The following is a 15,470-nucleotide window of genomic DNA, read 5'->3' as shown; positions in this document are numbered from 1 at the left end:
AGCCTGGCCCTGCGACTCTGGTCAATGGTATCCAGTGTCCCTTGAGAGACAAAATTCTTCTTTGCCCTGCGGTGAGCTCCAAGGCATCCACCGGCAACATCAAGGACGGTGGTCTTGAAGGCGCTCCACAACTCTTCAGGACCCCCCAAAGCACCCAGACCCCCCAAGTGTCCACTCAGCCTGTTCGCAAACTCCTCAGCTAATCTCTCATCCCTGAGCTTGGCAACATCCAGCCTAGGCTGGGATGGTACCATTCTCCAGGATTGAAGGTGCAGCTTTAGAGTTGCTACAACAAGCCTGTGGTCAGTATTGAGGAACTGAGCACTGCCGTAGACCCTGCAGTTCTGGATCATCCTCCAACGACCGTCAATGAGGACATGGTCAATCTCCTTTGCCACACTGCCAGCGTTGGAATACCAAGTCCAGCGATGAGCTTGTGGGTGCTGAAACCATGAACCAGCCACCCTAAGTCCATGACTTCTTGCAAAGTCAAGGAACTTAGTGCTATTCTGGTTCATAGTTTCTGACCCATGGGGACCAACACACACCTCATAACCATCCCTATTAGTTCCAGTCGATGCATTGAAATCCCCCAAGACTATAAGTGTATCTCGTCTGGGGCACTGATCAACCACAGACTCGAGTGTGGCGTAGAATGCATCCTTCACGGTGAGATCACTCGCCTCAGTCGGAGCATAAACAGAGACCAGGGAAATGACACCGAAGGAGTGATGAATCCTTAATCTCATAATACGCTCGTTGACCGGTGTTAATTCAATTATCATTGGGGTCAGCTTATTGGACACAGCTACAGCAACTCCTTGGGTATGGTAACCATCAGAGCGACCAGACCAATAGTAGGTGTAACCACCCACCATTATCTCGCCGCAATCCGGTCTCCGAACCTCAGAGAGAGCTGCAATCCCGATGTCCAAATGCTTGAGCTCAGATGATAACAGAGACAGGTGATCATCCTCTCTTAGGGATAGGACATTCCAGGCACCCACCCGAAGGGACCTCCTCAGGTTAACCCAAGGAGACCGCCGTCTGGTGGACGACACCTCAGCACCACTCCGCCACACTCTCCCGCAATCTGACCCAGGGATGTTACCCCGTGGTTTCCGTCCTATCATCAAAGATTGGGGGTCCCGAAGGCTTTGACCCAATCCCGTCATCCAGTGAGCTGCCCTGCGAAGGGAAGCTGCGCAGGAGGTACTCCCACGGAGTGGGTTTTCAGATTTTTTTGCGTTTTTGCGTTTTGCGGAATGAAGGGTTTTACGGTGGCCGGAGTGCAAATCCTGCCACCAACCTCCTAATAAGAAGTAACCCAACTGCAGGAGGACGTCTGCAGACACAGTTGGGCACTAGATATGGATGGCTGTTGGCTCACAAGGAGCTCCTCCGCCCTTTGACAGGTTTTGTTTTTAATCCTGCTGGGTGTCCATATCCAAACACACCCCTCACCAGAAAACCTGGTGGGGGAGACGGTTTAGTCGCCGACAACCCGACCATGGAACAGGTTAGTACAGCTTTACATGGTACCTGCAGCAGGTCACAGATCGAACCTGACCTGACATTAGCTTTTGTTCCTGTTTTCTTTTAAAGAATGGTTTACAGCCTGACGTGTCATCTGGGTGACACCACTGTCCTCTCTCGATGATTCAACTGTTTCTGACTGTATTGGTGGGGTAAACTTGTGGTTAGACACTAGGTTGTGCTGGTTAAGCTGTTCCATTGGTTTGTGACCGCAACTGGGATCGAATGAAGTGTGGTGAACAAGCACCTGTAAGTGTAATAAATGCAGTCCATCTAATTTCATTGTTGTCTGTTTCTGTTGTAGTAGAGAGCCCACACATAACTCACTTACACATATTACTTTAAAGATCTTTGCTATGACTCGGCCAGGGTTCAAGCCACCAACCTTACTGACTCAGAGCAGACACTCCAACCATAACACCACCAAATATCTTTATTCTCAGTGATATCCCTCTTAATGGCCTGAGATCAGTGATGGACCCCATTTTCCTACTTGAAAACTTATCAGGTTTCCTTCTGCACCATGGGAGATTTTTATTCTGCACAGACTTATTGAGTTCTTTATTTTCTTATGAGGCATTTGGCTCCAGCAATCCATTTATTAATTATTTAATTTATCCAGCAATCCATTAATTAATCCATTAATTCCAGCAATCTGTGTGTGTGTGTGTGTGTGTGTGTGTGTGCGTGTGTGTGTGTGTGTGTGTGCGTGTGTGTGTGTGTGTGTGTGTCTGTGTGTGTGTGTGTGTGTGTCTGTGACCGCTGTTTATCGACAACCGCTGGTTCGATCTAATTGAAACTTGCCGGATATATTGCTGGGGCCCTGAGGATGTGCCTTTTCAAGGTTTGATATTAATCAGACAAGTGCTTCCCAAGTTATGGCCATTTATTTACCAAACCAATGACAAGACACGTTGTTGCGTGGGCGTGGCCGATGGGGAAGGGAAGCTCAGCTGCGTTCCCCATTACGGGTTACAACGTATGGACTTCCGGAGATTGATGACTTCGTGTATTCTAATAATTTCTCGATTTCTTATGCGCATTTATAGATAAACACAATTCCGCAAGTTGTGATCGTTTTCATATGAGACGGTGTATAAATTTCGGTAACATCAGAGTGCTGGTATGCTCCAAACCAGTAAGTAATTTTTTCTCTCTCCTCTCTTCTCTTTTTGTACATTGGCGCGAATTGAATAATTGGCCATTAAAACCTAAATTGCGAATCATTGTACCTGTGATATGCGAACTTCCGCACCACGCACGTATGGGCACGTGAGAGCGAAGAAACAGCCTGTGTGGTTGTTGTTTGTTGCTCGCGGTTGGAATATTTATTTATTTATTTATTTTTTTACGGGCACGTACTAGTCATATTCTAATTCCCTTATATGCTCTAATTCTTCTCCCGTCATTTGATCAAAATCTTTTAACATTTGAAGTTTTTTAGGAGTATATTCTACTGTGGAAACTGTGGAAACATCTACAATTTTTTCTTTGGAAGTTTTTAAAAGTGGTTAAACAAATTTCTCTTGTTTTCTTTCAAATGCTTCTTCACCTGTTAGTTTCTGTCTGCGATTCTTCTTTATGTCTTCCTGTTGTTTTACAACTTTTGAAACCAACTCTTGATAAACCTTAAATCTTCTTGCTCTTTCTTTCGCATCGATTTATTTATTGGAAAATATCATTTAATAGCTCATCTTGTTTCACAACAATATATTAATATTTTTCAGTCGTGTGCTTCACGTAATCCGCAAATTCTTTTTTACTGCATAATGTAGAGCAATTGTCTCTCCAAAAATTGTTTATATCTATTGAATTTAACTTGAATAAAATAAAAGTATTAGCATTGTTTCTGATGGAACGACGAGGAAGTTGAAAGTATGATTGACTAAGATAAATACAATTACAAGAAGAATGTCTCCCTCTTGTGTAGTAGCTGTCCATTACCGTTTGGTTTCTCTCATTAACACAATCATCAAAGATAACGAGGTTCTTTTTTGATTTATCAAAATCTTGGAGAGACGGTATATCATCCATATTATCACTAAGAATACAAGTTATCAGTTTTGATTTCTTTTTACATCTCTGTGTAACACAAAATAGTTGTATTATATCTTCAATGTTAAAATCATTTTGGTTTTTTTTTAAGTTTAAATAAACCGATTATATCTTCTTTTCGAAGACCAGCATTAAAACCTTGTGAGAGTAGTTGATACTCTGGTTGAAAACTCGACTTTGTGAAAATTATTTAATTATCATAATCTAAAAAGTTGGGAGTCAGGAGCATCTTGAAAAGTAAGCAGGTCAGGCTTTTCCACATCCACTTGAACCAACTATGAGACATCTTAATGAATTTGGGAGATTTTTATGGTTGTTAAATTTTATCTTATTTTCCCAAATGGGTAAAAAAACCATCCATTTATATATTTGGAAAACAGGTTATTTAATTTATTATTGTTTTTTTTTTAGAAACTCTATATTTCATCCTAAGTTCAGGTTTAATTTCAAGACAATCCATTATTTTATTTATGCAATATCTTGTGTTGATGTTTCCCTGAAAATCACATCCATGAATAATATATAACAACAATCCTTTGAACATTTCTCTAATTCATTCAGTTTCTTCCCTTGCAAAGAAAGGTGTGTTATCACCCTCATACTTTACATTCATTTCTCTAATCAATCTTGTAAAGTAATTCATTTTTGGTGTAAATCTTAAAGAATTATTTTCCTTTTTATATTTTTTATTTTCATTAATTATAAGATAATCACATAATATACATTGTTTATAGGCTTTTGACTCTCTGTTTAATCCCCGTCTTTCACACGCAGGACAATTCTCAAATTTGTCACATGGAGAATGAGGGAAGTCCAGCATATTTATAAAGTAAAACTTTACTGAAAGTAAAATTCATCTTCAGAATTATCTATACTTTCAAAATCTTCAGTTGAATATTGACTGATATTTAATTAGTAGAAACAACATTACCATTGATATCTATATACTTTTTTTCATTACCAGATTCAACTACAACATTTTTTATATTAAAGGTAATTTTACAATGATCCTTAACTTTTATTGAACGAAATGTCATTTCACCTGATATATTAACATCCTTTATTTCATCAGGATTTACATCGTTAGAGTTGTTGAAAAAAAATACAAATTTCTCCTTGCATATGACAGATGGTCTTATATTTTCTTTCTAAAGCTTCATCCATAAGGTTTTTATTTTTTGACACTTTTTCTTGTTTCATTGCTTTTTCTAGTTTTGAATATATTACCAGAAGGAGAGGAGAAACTTTTGTTAGAGATACTTTAATTGATGCTCTTCCAGGTATGCTAAAAGCCCTTCCACTGAAGGAAATTGAAGAACTCATATTATTTACCATAATTGTTTTTATCCAATAGTTGTTATATTTATCTTTGTTCAATTTTACATCCTTGACATATTTCTCAGTATCTTTTACAAATGAAGAGATTGATTGAAACTTGTCTTTTGTGTCTTGAAACATTGTATTTATTAAGTGAAAAAAGTTGGAGGATAAAATGGTTTTAAGCACAGATTCAGCTATAAATTAAACGAAATTTTCATCAAGAAAATTTTCGTTTAAGCAAAGTTTTATTATATAAATATGGTGAATACAACATACTGCGATGTTTGTAATCACGAAAACAATATTATAAAAAACACCTTCAAACCAACAAACACATTTAATCTATTTCATCAAATATCTCCTCTTGAGTTGGAAAGAAAACATTGTGATATCTGCTCAAAGGATGTTTTGAAGAGTAGTTATAATAGACATCTTCAATCACAAAAACACAAGAAAAATGAGTTTAAAGTAAAGGGAGACTATTATATTGAAAACACTGAAGGGGGCATTTAAAGGGCATATAAAAAGAAGGATTTTTAAATTTGGAGAACCCGGTCCATCATCAATCACTGAATCAATTGAAATTGTGAAACCTGATGTTGAAAAAGTTATTAAAAAGACAGTAAAAGAAATGAAAACTTGAAAGTTTTATATGGGAGTGAAAATGAATATGAAAAGACAAGATGAAGAAAAAACTCCTTATATGAGAACAGATCTTCATTTTATAACATCATTTCAAGATTTTTTGAACAGTGGGGTTTATGAAGAACTATCAAGACAAGAGGAGGATGTTGATAATACAGTGGTAGGAAGTGGATTTAATATTTTAAAAAATCATCTTTTTAGATATACACATTCTAAAATCAAACCCTCTGAAAGCTTCTTCTTATATTGAATTACCAAAAGAAATAAAACTAAAGAAGGCAGTTGTTAATATTAAGAACAATGATAATAAATGTTTTCTCTGGTCTGTTCTTGCTCACTTACATCCACCAAATTGTAATTCAGAAAGAGTAAAACAATATATGAAATATGAGAATACCTTGGACATTAAAGATTTTAAATTCCCAATGCCACTTACAGATATTCCTAAATTTGAGAAAAATAATAATCTTTCTATTAATGTACGTGGATTAACGGATACAAACAAAGTTCAATTATTAAAAATTTCAAACAACTATAAAAATGAAGAAACACACATTGATCTTTTATATTTTAGTGTTTGAAAGAATTCACATTATACATTCATGAATAATTTATCAAGATTCATCTCTTCTCAGGTATTCAGAACATCAAACAAAATATATCCTTTTAAGTGATGTCTTAATTCATTTCATACAAAAGATCGATCAGAACAACATTCAAAATATTGTAGTAATCATAAATCAGCTCTAATTACAATGCCTAAACCTGGTGAAAAGATTTCTTTTGAAGATTATCATAAATCTATCATGCACCCATTTGTGATATACGCTGATTTTGAATGTATCCTAAAAAAGATAAATACTGCTTCTCCTAATCCAAAAGAATCACATACAAATAAATATCAAAAACATATTCCTTGTGGTTTCTGTTATTATATCAAATCATCTGTTGGAGAAAAGTATAATAAACTTGAACATTATAGTGGGAAAAAAGCTTCACAAGAGTTTGTAAAACGATTAGAAAAGGATTGAATAAGACTAACTAAATTAATGAAAGAAACAAATGAACCGATGAAATTCACCGAAGAAGAAAAATTAGAATTTAGAAAGAACAATATCTGTCATATTTGTGAGGAGGAAATTGAGGAGTCTAAAGTTAGGGATCATTGTCATATTTCTGGTAAATATAGAGGTCCCGCTAATTCCTGTTGTAATCTTAATTATAAATTTCCTTCTTTTATTCCAGTCTTTCTTCACAACAGTGCCAACCATGATGCACATCTATTTATAAATGAACTTTCAAAAACACCAGTGAATATTTCTGCCATAAGAAACACAAGTCAAAAGTATATTTCATTTACAAAAATGATATTCATAAAACCATTAACTCGTATTAGGTTTCTAGATTCTTACAAGTTTATGGGAACACCACGAGCCTACCAAGCATCAAATCTAAGCTCCACGGGGTCTATTCCAAATCTTAATTCATTCTTTCCAAAAGAGGAAATTCTAACTCAAGATGAAATTCAAAGTAAAGAGGAAATTAATGAAGAAATTCTAACTGAAGATGAAATTATAATTATATAGAAAATTCAAACAATGAATGAAATTCTAACTAATGAGGAAATTCTGATTAAAGATGAAATTCTGATTAAAGAGGGAATTGTAACTAGAGAGGATATTCAAACAAGGAATAAAATTCAAAGTAAAGAGAAAATTCTTTCAAATATGGGAATTTATCCCTATGATTGTATGGATTCATTTATGAGATTTAAAGAAACACAACTTCCTTCAAAAGAAAGTTTCTATAATAACCTTTATGAAGATTAGATAAGTGATAAGGAATATAAACACACACAAGAAATTTGGAAAATATTTTAGAGAAAGAACCTTGGAGAATATCATGATTTGTATCTACAAACAGATGTTTTATTGTTAGCTGATATGTTTGAAGCCTTTAGATCACTCTGTCATAAAATTGTTCTGGATTAGATCCTTCCCACTATTTCACAGCTCCTGGTTTAGCTTGGAGTGCAATGTTGAAAATGACAAAACAAGTGTGTGGGAAAAATTTATATTAATGTATTCTAAATTGTAACAAATGGAGTTTTAGAAATGTAACTTTTATGCTACAAGTTGAATTGGCTGTCCTTTTCTGGCCAAGAGACTTTTGCCCTAAATGATGATAAATGTCTTCGTCTGGGGCGGTGTGACCTTAGCTGATAACAGCAAACCTTTGCCTCAAAATGTACGAAGTGGCTTCTCTTCTAAAGGGCACGTCTGCAGTCTGGGTTTATAGCCCCCACCCCTCTCTCATGAAAGTATAAAATGCTTTGAAATGTAAAATTGTTTCAGTGCAAGTACCTGAGGAAGTATGACCAAGGAAAACTGACCAAGTACCAAGTTAGAATAAAACTCTCTGATGTAATGTGGAAGTGAATTGAATCGGCTTGGTCTTACTGTTAACTAAAGTAAGAATAAATGAAATAGAAGATACAAAATATTGCAATCAATGGGGATTCTTAAGTTCATTGTATGAGGGTGAAAAGTGTGTGGTGTATAATTAGAAAATAAATTGTTTCACAAGGAAGGATTTGTGTGGACATCGGTTTTCAGTGTCAATGGGTTTTATGCAGGATTTTATAACCAAATTGGACAAACGTTAAACTCTGTCTGAAGTCAAATAGGATTCCACAATCGGCCAGGTGGAATCCTTCAACGATCACATCAAGGTGGATTAGAAAAATCCACAACAGTTGGCGCCTGGTGACTTGGATTTGAACTGACGTTGGTGCGGTGCTCGTGACCGGAGGTGCTTAATCTGCCGGAGGCAGTGCCTGGAGGAATGACAAGTGCCTGAGCGAAGGTAAGGGAGAGCGCTCTCAGCAGGTAACGCATTTTGAACAAAGAAAAGTTCATTGTCAGATAATTTTATTGATAGAAAGAAGAGGATCCGGCAGAGAGAGTCTGTTTTAAAGTAAACGATAAGTACTGTAGTTGTTTTAGAAAAGTGCTGGAGAAGAAGAGGAGTCAGATGACAAGAAGAGGCTCGATGAGGAGCCAGACGAGTAATTAAATGGGCATGATGAAGCAACATGCCACATGTTTGCATTGATACGGACCGGCTGTGAGAGAGAGAGGCCAAGGACACGGCTGAGACACCAAGATAGGGTTAAATAGATAAATATTATAAGTCACCTGTTTGTAAGAGTTATAAGAGTTACTTTTTGTTCATTGAACTCACTGGACGTTTGTTGGCAGTGAGGTTGTTATGTTATATTGTGTGGAGGTTTTACGGATTTGTAAATGCAATGATTTGCACGAAACGTTTTGTAGAGTGCAGGAGACAATTAACCTGCTGGAAGCATGGTTGGTGATTTGCATTGAGATGCATGTGTTCCTGAAAAAAAAATAATTTAACTTGTGCGAGTCCAATATTCACTGCAATGAAACGTGTTCTGTTGGGATTTTGATGATATTTTAACTCATGCTGAATTAAGCTGTGGGTCTGTTTGGGTTGGCATGTTATGCATTCTTGGCGTTGTATTTCCACGCGAAGGTCGCAAGCTGTGACACTGCAGCTCGCCCCCTCAACTGGATCTGTGGGGGGTGGCATGTCTTTCCACTGAGTCTGTGTTTGAGTCTTAGCTTTCAGTGTGAAATTCGATTCATATGCAGATTCAAGAGGATGGTGGCTATTGTGTCAAAGTGTGCATGCCGTTGGCAATGACTTCAAAATGAGATAGAAATGTGATTGGTATTGTCACGTGATCACACGCGAGTCTATGAGCTGTAATGTGGTTTAGTGTGCGTGTTGGAGCCATGACAGAGTAATGCTAAACTGTTGGTTTTGCCTGTCTTAGAGTTTTTCTTTTTTCTTCCCACCGGATGTGGAGAGAACTTCCTGTTCCTTGTTACTTCGTGTTTGTGGCACACCCTCTCTACTGAATCTGTTTAAAGTGAAGTCCATTTAGGAAAAAGTGTTGAAGTTTTATTTGAAAAACCATCCTGATTTTGAATAAATTGAAATAACAATTGTGAATGTGGGATATACTGTATTTGGAATGTGAAGTCTTGAGTGTTGAGCTCTCGCTGGCATTGTGATGATTTGTAATTACACAACTCGGCAGATTTAAGTGCTGGGCAAGCTCTGAGGACGTGTCAGAAATGTTTCGAAGATTTGATCTGAGTTGTAACCATTGTACTTAAAAGATGTGATTTAAATGTAGAAACGTGATTTGGAATGATTTTAAAATTGATTTGATGATGTTGTGCACGTGGGGTGATTCACAGATAATTGATGATTCCCTCGGATGGACGTTGAAATAGGCGTATTGTTTTATTCGTCTGCGAATGTTGAGGTTGCCTGAACTTCTGCTGGGAAGGCAATGGCAACTAACCCAGTGTAACCCTTTGATCAATTCAGTCAATGTAAATTCATGATTTAATTGGATAGATGCTGAAGATTTTATTTTTGATTTATGGATTTTAAAAGGAAATATTTTATTGTTTTGACCAAAAAGTTGTTTAAGAGAGATTGAATGCTTATTAGTCTGAAGTTTAAGATGCTTTCCCCAAGATTGGGATAAAATTTGGGGAGGGTGTAGCTATATGTGTAGACCGAGTGTTTGGGCTGCAATTTAAATGATATTCGCCTGATGACAGATTTGACAAGTGATTTGACAATTTTTGTACAACTGTTTAAAATGATTTATTTGTTTTGATAAAGGAAAATGGATTCGTAATTGAGAAGGTCAGAGGAAGTGATAGATGGTTTGTGTATGTGAGTTGGAAAAATGGCAACATGTTTGCTGTTTTGGTGAGAGAGAAGTGGACAGATGGACAATGTCAGAGATTTAAAATGTCGATGGAATTCAGAGTGTTGTTTAAGAGAGATTGGTTAAACATTATTTTTGAGATATTTTACACTCTGCAGCCAAGGTTGCTCTGCAGCTCGGCAACTCGATGTCAGGATGGCCGAACGGAGTGGAACTCTCAAATTGGGGGTTGTGCGGTAACTGTGTTAATTACTTTCAGACTAAACTTATTTAAAAAACCCTTGTCAATCTGTTAATTGAGGATAAGGAAAAGTTACTGAGAATTAAATCAAGATTAAAAAAAAAAAATGACAGTTGCTCTGGAACTATTTGTGAATGAAACTGTAAATTGTTTAGCAGATGTGAATGTTAAAATGGTAACTGTGCAAAATGGAATTGGATTCGGTTCTTGAAGAAATAGATTACTTTCATATTTTTGGGATAAATGATGTAATCTTTTTGTGAAAAGAATTATTGATCGCAAATTGGAACCCTGATAAAGACTGTTTACTTTTACATGGAAATAGCAAATGAGATGGATGTTTTGAGTACACATACAACTGGGATTTCTGTATATTTTAGCATGTTGTTTTGGGGAAATAAGGAAAGGGATTAAAATATTGATATGACATATAATGCAATTTAAATGCTTCTATATAAACCTTTGTTTGTCTTATTGAAATACATGTGCCCATGACGTTTATCGATTGGTGTTTAATTGATGCTTTGTTTGTTTCGGAGTGTTGAAAGCAGTCTTTGAAGCAATTTACGATTTTGTCGAGTGAAGCTTGGGAAGAACTTCAACTGAAAGATTGGACGATGGGGAGAATGCAGATTTGGGTGATTGAGCATTCAACACGTGATCATGCCCCTTCCTGAGGAGATAAGATGGAGCAATGTGGGAAAAGAAAGAAAAAAACCCACTGAGGGGACGGTTGAGCAAAGTCTTAACGTCGGCGTTGTGTGGTGCCTGCCTGAAGGAATATTCCCAGCCACACTCTCGATAGCTGCTCTGCAAATACATCATGAACTTGCTGTGGTTGCTTCAATGTACGACAGGCTTGGAGTTCCACACTGCGCTCCTTCAACCCAGTGTCTGGCCCAAGCTTGTACTTGCCCACATCTACCTTCTCCTCAGCTCAAGGAGTGCTTTGATTGTGCTTCCCATTCGGTGCTGCTCTGTCCACACCCTTCTTCTTCTGACTTCGGGTTTATCTTCTGACTTCTGGTAGCATGTTTTCAATGTGTGACACATGCTGATGAACAGGCCATAAATTAAATGGAAACTCACTCATTTTCTGATATGAGCACTTGCTGACATTGTTGATTGAACTTGAATAATGGAAATATTTTCTCCTTCAGGAACGGGACATGGTAATCATGTGTAAGAAAAATTATTCAATTTTTCCTTAAACGAAAAAAACGGGGGAGTGTGGGGGAAAAATTAATATTAATGTATTCTAAATTGTAACAAATGGAGTTTTAGAAATGTAACTTTTATGCTACAAGTTGAATTGGCTGTCCTTTCTGGCCAAGAGACTTTTGCCCTAAATGATGATAAATGTCTTCATCTGGGCGGTGTGACCTTAGCTGATAACAGCGAACCTTTGCCTCGAAGTGTACGAAGTGGCTTCTCGTCTTAAGGACACGTCTGCAGTCTGGGTTGATAGCCCACACCACTCTCTCATGAAAGTATAAAATGCTTTGAAATGTAAAATTGTTTCAGTGCAAGTACCTGAGGAAGTATTAAAATCTCAGTGGCTTGTGCTCCTTGGAATTGACCAAGTACCAAGTTAGAATAAAACTCTCTGATGTAATGTGGAAGTGAATTGAATCGGCTTGGTCTAACTGTTAACTAAAGTACGAATAAATGAAATAGAAGATTAAAAATATTGCAATCAATGGGGATTCTTAAGTTCATTGTATGAGGGTGAAAAGTGCATGGAGTATAATTAGAAAATAAATTGTTTCACAAGGAAGGACTTGTGTGGACATCGGATTTTCAGTGTCAATAGGTTTTATGCAGGATTTTATAACCAAATCGGACAAACGTTAAACTCTGTCTGAAGTCAAATAGGAGTTCACAATCGGCCAGGTAGAATCCTTCAATGATCACAACAAGGTGGGTTAGAAAAATCCACAACACAAGATATAGATTTAATCAGTGATGTAGATATGCTTTTGATAATTGAGAAGTCTAAGAGAGGTGGAATATCACAAGTATGTTCAAAAAGATATGCTAAAGCAAATAATAAATATCTTCCAAATTATGATAGTGAAAAAGATAGTAATTATTTGATGTATTTTGATGCTAAAAATTTGTATGGATGGGCAATGTCTCAATCTCTGCCTTATGGTAAATTAGAGTGGGTGGAAGAAAAGGATTATGAAAAGCCTTTGATTAATATTGTTATTTCTTCTCAAGAGGAATTGAATGAGGAAGAAGAAGGTTATTATTTTGAAGTTGATTTGAGGTACCCGAGTGATTTTCATAATAAGCATAAAGACCTTCCTTTTGCATGTGAGAAAGAAACCCCAAAGAAAGAATGGTTAAGTGATTATCATAAAAGTTTTAATATTAAAGGCAAATCAACAGAAAAGTTATTAACAAAATTCTATGAAAAAGAGGGATATGTTTTGCATCAGAGAAGCTTGAAAATGTTTTTGAGAGAAGGATTGAGAGTAGCTAAAATTCATAGAGTTTTAAAATTTAAACAAAGTCCTTGGATGAAAAAGTATATTAAATTCAATACAGATATGAGAACAAATACAAAAGTAAAACTTGATGGGGAATTCTATAAATTGATGAATAATGCTGTCTTTGGAAAGACAATGGAAAATGTTAGAAACAGGCAAAACATTAGATTTGCAACATCTTGGAAAGAAGCTTTTAGATTGATAAATATACCAAGTTTTAAGAGAGAAGAGATTTTTTCAGAGAACTTTTCTGCTATTCATATGGAAAAGGAAAGTATTGTAATGGATAAACCAATTTATATTGGAACAGCAGTTCTTGATTTATCAAAGATATTGATGTATGATTATTTGTATAATGGCTTAAAGAAAGACAATGGTGAAAATGTTTCATTGTTGTATATGGACACTGATTGTTTTATCCAAGATATAAAAACTGATGATGTTTATAAATATATGAAGAAAAATATTGGAGTATATGATACAGGTAATTTTAATAATAAGAGTGAGTTATTTTCCAAAAAGAATGAAAAGGTTATTGGTAAGTTTAAGGATGAGTTGGGTGGAAAGTAATGAGTGAGTTTATTGGATTGAGAGCAAAGGCATATGCTTCTAAGTATGGTGATCAGATTGATAAGGTTAAAGGGAATAAAGAAATATGTAATAAAGAAATCAATAACTTTCAGAAATTATTATAATTGTTTGATGAACAAGAAAGAAGAATATAGGAAAATGAATACAATAAGAAGTTATAAACATAAGATATTGTTACGGTTGTGGAAATTCACATTACACCATGAAGAGTCCTCAGGTGAGATATATCGGTAAGTTCATGTGTAGTTAGCCCAAACCCATTGTATAGAGGGAATATATGTGATCCATTCGGGCTGCGATGCTTCAGTTAGCCGTTTTTCTTTGGCTATTGTTAATTTGGTGCAAAAAGAACAATGAACCTCTCCACAACCAACATCTCAACGATCACGCAATTCACTACACGACGTCACCTTCCACAACTACGCTACCACATCTTCGTGACTTGGCTTTCAACAAGCACCGTGCTTGTGGGGTTTTCAACCAACAATGCTTGTGGGGTTTTCCCACCTAATTTCCCTGCCTGATGCTTCCGCCTGAATCCCCCCCACCATGCTTGGTGTGAAGGGGAGGGGTGCGGCAACTCGCTCCCGATTGGTGGATGCATGGCGTAAGGCAGTCGGAGTGGGGGGATGCCCCCCTTCGAGAGCTTTCTGGAAACGCCTCGAAGGAAGGAGGAGCCAAGAACGGGGCGGGGCACGGGGCGGAGCCGGCCCCTACAAAAGGGTGGGCGTGAAGAGTCGTCGTGGGTTGGTTGTTCCCTTGTCCCGGTTGGAAGCAATAGGCTCTTGGTTCGTTCAAGAGATTGACAAAAGGCGTGGACGTGAAGGTCGACGAGAACGTCGTTCCTTTTCCTGTTCCCTTGTTCCTGAAGGGGAATAGTGGAGAGTTGTGGTGATCGTCCCTGGTTGGAGGTTCTGTTCGTTCGTCCGAGCTGTCGGGCGGACGACACGTGCAGGCGCACGGCACGAGCTCGCGGACCACGCCGGAGGGACTCGGAGTTACGGTCACCAAGGACTCGACGCGCTCAGGGAAGTCGCGACTTCCATTTCTTGTGGGTTTTGTGTAAGTGTGTGTGTGTCGCGCCAGTCTTGTAAAGTAGAACTGTTTAAGTATTGAAATAATTATATTCGGTTTTAACTCTTTCCCTGCTTCCTTTTCACTGTGTTTTCTTGCTTGATTGTATTGTGAATACGTGCTTGTCTGTGTTTGTGTGTGCAATAAAGTGCTTGCTTGTCCAATTGTTCCCCCGTTTCGCTTCGTCTTTTCCCTTATTGAAAGCTCCATCTTGCATCACGTAAGGGATTAATAGTGGGTTTTAAAACACCCGGTAATTAATCGGAACCATCAAGGCCGACGATTACTCCGCTCGGTTATCCCTGTAATACGGAACAAACCACTTAAGCGGTTCGTGTCCGGAGTCGGCCTGTGGCGTGGTCCCATCCCTCGGTAGATTACCCGCGCAGCTACTTAGGTATATTGACATTCGGCAATTCACCCTATTTCGCGCGGGTAGACTGCGGACTGGGTGGTGGCATGGTTAAACCCCCACCCGTGACTGGTTTCTGGCGGTAGTCCCAGGAGGGTCACGACTGAATTGTCCGTTCCGGTGGGCGAGACGGACGCCATTCGAGTCAAGCGGCCGATCGCACGCCGACGGGGCGCGAATTCGCAACATTGGAGTCAGGAGTGTGATACGAACCCATCCCCCTTCTCGCAACACTGGTGTCAGCGAGCGGGAAACAAACTCTCCCATCTCCAAGCTAAATTCACGGGAATCAGTTCAGGGGTGAGTGGAGCGACCCCCGATTCC

At 37.8% G+C, this 15,470-nt stretch overlaps 1 long non-coding RNA gene across 2 annotated transcripts; it reads left to right on the top strand.

Annotated features, from left to right (window-relative positions):
* The first annotated feature begins 4,802 nt into the window (after positions 1 to 4,802).
* Positions 4,803 to 14,898, top strand: LOC147026927 (uncharacterized). Of its 2 annotated transcripts, XR_015058564.1 has the most exons (3): positions 4,803 to 4,871; positions 8,261 to 8,421; positions 11,114 to 14,898. It is a non-coding gene; the product is annotated as an uncharacterized LOC147026927 (long non-coding RNA). The 2 variants fall into 2 exon arrangements; XR_015058563.1 differs by lacking the exon at positions 4,803 to 4,871 and having other exon boundaries at positions 6,548 to 8,421.
* The last annotated feature ends 572 nt before the right edge of the window (positions 14,899 to 15,470 follow it).

The sequence above is a fragment of the Eptatretus burgeri genome, chromosome 5, assembly GCF_056783735.1.
Source record: "Eptatretus burgeri isolate ZD-2024b chromosome 5, Ebu_testis_v1, whole genome shotgun sequence".
Lineage (NCBI taxonomy): Eukaryota > Metazoa > Chordata > Myxini > Myxiniformes > Myxinidae > Eptatretus > Eptatretus burgeri.
The sequence above is the reverse complement of the archived record's forward strand: the minus strand, read 5'-3'. Positions and strand labels throughout refer to the sequence as shown.